Source organism: Phalangium opilio, unplaced genomic scaffold, assembly GCF_054372755.1.
Source record: "Phalangium opilio isolate 3A_F unplaced genomic scaffold, DU_Popi_V2 ptg000013l_1, whole genome shotgun sequence".
NCBI classification, from domain to species: Eukaryota; Metazoa; Arthropoda; class Arachnida; order Opiliones; family Phalangiidae; genus Phalangium; species Phalangium opilio.
In genome coordinates this window covers 15,347,028-15,353,027 of record NW_028324148.1, presented here as the reverse complement: position 1 = coordinate 15,353,027, position 6,000 = coordinate 15,347,028, and positions in this window count along the sequence as shown.

The window sequence follows — 6,000 nt, the reverse complement described above, 5'->3', positions numbered from 1 at the left end:
CCCTCATCTCATCGATCAAGCCACCATATTCTATGATTATGAGAAACAATTTCGTGAGATTTGAATCCAGAATAGGATTGAAATGTTGCAAACACCTGGAACGTCCCATTCTTACTCTACGGGCAAAAGTACATCGAAGAAACACAAAGTGTCTAACAGGCATTCGAACCCGCCTTCGCTATCGCCTTACACGCTTTTAAGCACCCGAGTAGTTTTGAAAGTGTTAAACAAAACTTACTCACCTCCAAGGTTGTTATAGTAATTATTTTCAGTCTATAGATAATGGGACAAATGAAATTTGAAATTATTAACGCTTATGTTGAAATTTGCTTTTAGAAATAAATAGTTTGGTAAACTTTGATTTAAATCGACATCTATAGGACGTATGAATTTAAACCAGTTGCATTTGCCCCCTTCAATAACAGTATATAGGGGAAATATACTAGATTACGGTATGCTATCTGCTAAACCATCCTTGGAATAGCTACGTCACGCAATCAAATGATCAAACTATTGGTCAATAGATTCGATTTCTATACCTTGGGTCCAATATGATTGATACCATCCTCTGAAAAAAGAATCAATTAGTTTAATTGTCGGGGGCACTTGGACGTTAACTGAAAGAGTTTTGTGTATGGAGCTGAGCGCGATAAGCACTCGGTTTAGAGGTAAACTTTGCTAAGCCTAAATCGAACGGTGTTTAGGCTTAGTAAAGTCCTCCTTAGAGACCAAGAATGGTCTTCTACAGAGTGTACAGGGTAATTCACTTACTAATTACGGCACCCGGAACTACAGTCGCGTACTCGCCGCTCACGTCCTGATCGTTTTAAGCGGTTTCGCAACAACATTTAATTCTTTTAATTATATTATTTCTTCATTCAACTGAGTTAATTGATATATTTACCATATTCTGCTCGCGATTCGCTCCTCCTTCAAAATTCGAAATGAAAGATGAAATATTTCATAAATAAAACCAAAATATATAAATGTAATAAATATTCTACCTTCAGCCATATTTATTCAAGACGATGGATAATTAGGAAAACTAAATACTCTGTATTAATTAGGCCCTTGGCTAAAAATTATAGGACCACGCCCTGCCTTGATGACGACAGTTAATAAGGTATAGCTTTTGGCAGCTACCTATACACCTGCCTTATATAATACAGATTAGATATAAAATTTAGAAATGAGATACAGCCAACAATATTAACTCATTCTTTACATCTACGACTTATTTCATAGACTGATTAAAACCAATGATCAAGTCTAAATCAATGGTAGCGTTTGCGCCCAATTTATTCAAATTTATAATATCAGACCATTCATTGGACAACACAATCTGCATTCAATAACATTGGGATAAAAAAAACAAGTTGAGAAACCAAAATAAAACCTCTCCGAGTCGAGACGAGGGCTATCTACCACCAATTAAGAGGTTTATTTTAAATAATTAAATAACTTTAATTATTGTAATCGTCAATGAATTACCTTAATTCTAGTTAAGTCGTTTTAAGAAACGTTGTTCCCAAAATCATTTTAAACATAGTTAATTATATAGCTGTGAGCAGGATCGGTCAATAGATCAAAACGAAGAACTCGCATCTACGATTACAATATATATATCTGCTGTAAATAAGATGCTGAGGGGAATGAAGTTGTAAGATTTAACTTAAAATTTACAGCGTGTGGCCATTTCTAAAATTCTCCGCTATCGAAAAAAGTTGGAAAATGTTTTATAACATTTATAAAAAGAGGGTGGCTTTTGCCATAGCTCCGAAAATGGCGCAAGGTTTAGCCGCTGAATACTGAGCGACCGCTCTGGTGGCGGCGTTATTGCAATGTTTTAAAACCCTAAAAGGTTTCGAGTAATATTTGAATTTTCAGACATTATTTTATTTCGAAATTGCAAGTAATTTTTCAGACTTTTTTAATTCGATTTTTTAAATAACGCGTACAAGTATTCTTAAATGTTTTAAGGCTTCATTAAAATCACTCCCAAGAAAATGGCTACTACCAAGAAAATGACTCCCACTAAGACGATCAAAGCTATGAGAACGCTTGAACCTTGTCCTTCCTAAAAATAAGATTGTTTGGGTTCGAGAAATAAACACCACCATTTCGACTCTCTTCGTTCGAGGACTTCATGGCCATCTCTGATTGGCTCGTAACTCGCTTATCTCATTGGTTAGTAGGATGCGTGACCATAAGTCATAGATCTAAATAATGCAGAGAGTAACGGCAAAGGAGAGGAATTGTAGGCGCCAAAAGTAAATCTTAACTCGAATAACGAGAGAAAAGTAGGTTATCTATCGTTTATCACGTGGCAAACGGAATCATAGTTCCCGCCAAAATCGCGTCCTCTCTTCGGACTCAAACAAGTTGGGAAAACACCAAATTATCACCTCTCCGAGTCGAAAGGACAACTAACTAACAAACTTCGCAATTGCAGAAGTTTAATTTAATGAATTATGAAAGCATTACTAAAAGCGTAGAAAATACTCGGTAAAGCAAACGACATTTTTCAACCAATAAGGATATGTTTTGTACAGAAGGCATTCAACCGAAAATGTCTACACGAAAAGCCAATAGACCAATTTTAATTCATCTCATCTCGGGCCCTGAGTATTCATTTACGGACCACTACGAGTACGAACATTATTGTAAGAACTAGCGAGCTCTCAATTAAGCCTTGTCCAGTCATAATTATGACCCGGTAGCCATATTTCACACATCTCTTCATGACGTAGACTATCGAGCAGCCAATCAGACCATGAACTCCTCGGAAGCTATCTTATTACCATGGTTCCAACTTTCGCTCCACCACCTGCGACGTAATTAAACATTTACGCATGTTTGAACGAAATATGTTAATAATTACTGGTTCTTACTGATAGTGTTACCCACGGCAATTGTGGGGTTTACGCCATCCGCTCTATTTTTCTGAAAAACATCACAAGCCAAATACTTAAGTGAGTCGTTCGAAAATTAGTTTGGCAATACTACGTCATAAGTTGTTGAACGCATTTTTGGTGCGTTGTTCAACTTGTTCCGTTTCAAACAAAATGGCGACTGCTTCAGCATATTCAAAGAGCTCGCGAAGTACCAAGGCTTAAACAATTTAGTTAGAATTTAATTAATTTTCGAAAGTATTGGGTGTGAACCATTTTGAAATCAAATTAGATGATTCATAGTAATATTAAATATCTCTAAATTTGGGCAATTTTGAAATATTAGTGAATTATTTGCCAAACACACAGTTACTGAACGTAGCCCTTCATATTGAAACGCTAGTCTATTTTTTATCTACGTCACAAAGGCGCCTTCATATTTCTTGCATTTCTGTGACGTAGACTTTCGAGCAGCCAATCAGAAAATCAACTCATTTAGAAGCGAGCGTTATCTTACCCTGATTTTAACTTGCGATCGATCTACTGCAAATGAAAATAAAATTTATTAAGGTTTCCAGAAATCGGTTTATAATTGGTTTTAAACAGGGACGGATTAAAGAGGGGGGGGGGCGAGGAGGCACTGGCCCCCGGGCGCAAGGCTTGTTGGGAACGCTTTGAGTTAAACTATTCCCCCTCAACAAAATTTGCTGTTCCTTTTTCCTCTGCTTAAAGGCGCGCTTACTATCTCGGCCCCCTGTCCAAAATGGGTTAATCCGGCCCCGCTTTTAAAGCAGACTTAGAAATAAGGATAATTTTTAAACTAGTCCTTGGGACCAGTGACCCCCTAGTGTTCTAAATAATAAACTGGTCTCCGGAGTGGTCCCAGCCTTTGTTCTCCTATAGATTTGCAATTAATAAACTGGTCCCGAGGACCAGTAACCCCCACTTTTTGAATTAAAAAACTAGTCCAAGCAATTAATAAACTGGTTTTGGACCAGTGGACGTGTGCTATTTCTAAGTCTGTTTTAAAGTATGAAATGCATTAACATTATAGATCTTACTGATTTTGCTGTTGTTGGGGCCCTCGTTAACTTCCTGACAAAACTAAAACAAAAATGAATAAAAATCGATATGCAATTAGCTTTTTTTCAAGGACGTATGAATTAAAACCCTCCTTTAATCCAGTTGCATTTGGCCCCTTCAATAACAGTATAGGGGAAATATACTAGATTACGGGAGAATAATGCTATCTGCTAAACCATCCTTGGAATAGCAACGTCACGCAGTCAAATGATCAAACTATTGGTCAATAGATTTGATTTCTATACCTTAGGTCCAATATGATTGACCCCACCACCTGAAAAAGAATAAAGTTTAATTGTCGGGGGCACTTCGACGTTAGGCCTAACTGAATGAGTTTTCTGTATGGAGCTCAGCGTGATAATCACTCGGTTTAGAGCTAAACTTTGTTAAGCCTAAATTGAACGGTGTTTAGGCTTAGTAAAATCCTGCTTAATGCCTCTTCAGACGATACGACTCATTTAGATGAGTCAACTTGAGTTGAGTAAACTAGTTGGGTCGTGTGAACAGAAGTTGGATGGACAAGTTGAATCACCATAATTAAAATTGATCACTGAACAATTTTTGTTGATTCAACTTTTTGACCCATCTAGTTGAGTCAAGAGTTGTATCATCTGAAAAGTCCTCGACTCCTTAAGGCTCTTTCAGACGATCCAATTTTTTTGACTCGGCTTGATGGGTCAACTCGAGTTGAATCAAGTAGTTGGATCGTGTGAATAGACGCTGGATGAGTTGAGTCACCAAAAAAGTTTTTAATTTCATTTCTCCAGCCAATCAAAATGAATTACAAAAAAGGCCTTTTTCGCGGGTTATTTTTGACCCATCGAGCTGAGTTAAAAAGTTGGATCGTCTGAAAGAGCCTTTAGAGAGCAAGAATGGCCTTCAAGAGGTTGAACGGGGTAATTTACTAATTTAATTTACTTACTGAATTGGCTACCCGGAACGACAGTAGCTTTATCGCCGCTCACATTCTGATAGTTATAATTGGTTTCGTAATAATATTAATTCTATTAATTTTACAATTCTACGTTCAACTGTGTTAATTACTATGCTTACCAAATTCCACGTCTGATTTGCTTTTCCAGCTAAATACAAAATGAAAGTTGAGATATTTCATAAATAAAACCACAATGAAAAAAAAAAAAAATAATTAAGATTTTTACCTTCGCCCATATTTAATCAAGGCGGCTCCTTTAGCGTTCGGGACGATGGGAAATTAGGAAAACTAAAATCTCTGTATTAGATCCTGGTCGTCAGAATTGGTCCATAGTTATTTAACCGCCTAGACAACTACGCAGAATGAGAAAACTCGTTATGTGCAATTCCGCTACCTATACCTGCCGTATCTAGAGATTAGATATAGATAACTTAATTTTCAGGTCTACGACTTATTTCGTAGATTGAATAAAAATGAATTATTAAGTCTAAAACCCCCGGTTATTTATTGAATAACATACTCTGTCTTCAATAACATTTGGACAAAAAACTAAATTAAATTGTTAATTAGACCGACAATTAGAAAGACGTCAGAATTATGAGGCGTGATGGGCTGCAATTTCTCAAGTTCGGCCCACAAAATCCGCGTAGTAATTAACATGGGAGATATTACGGGGCACAATGATTCCTATTGGCCGTATGTATTCGAGATTAGATATGTCTCAAAAGTTCTTTTTAATAAATCCCGGCCCTTATTTTAAACAACCAATAACCATTATATTTTCAACAAACTATAACCCTTATTTTTAACAAATTCCAGCCCTTGTTCTTAGAAATCAATAGCCCTTATTTTTAGTATACAATTGCCCCTATTTTTAGTATACAATTGCCCCTATTTTTAGTAAACAATAGAGTAATGTCAGTTCTACTATGCCAAACGTCATACCATAGAGTAGTGTCGGTAGAGGGGGGAGTAGACAGTGTATCCCTCCCTCTAGGCGCGCTTTTGTAAGAGGGGATACTGTACGCGCCTGGTAGGGGGATGACACTTAGCTAAGAGATAGAAGGGTATGACGTTTGCATACGTAGAACT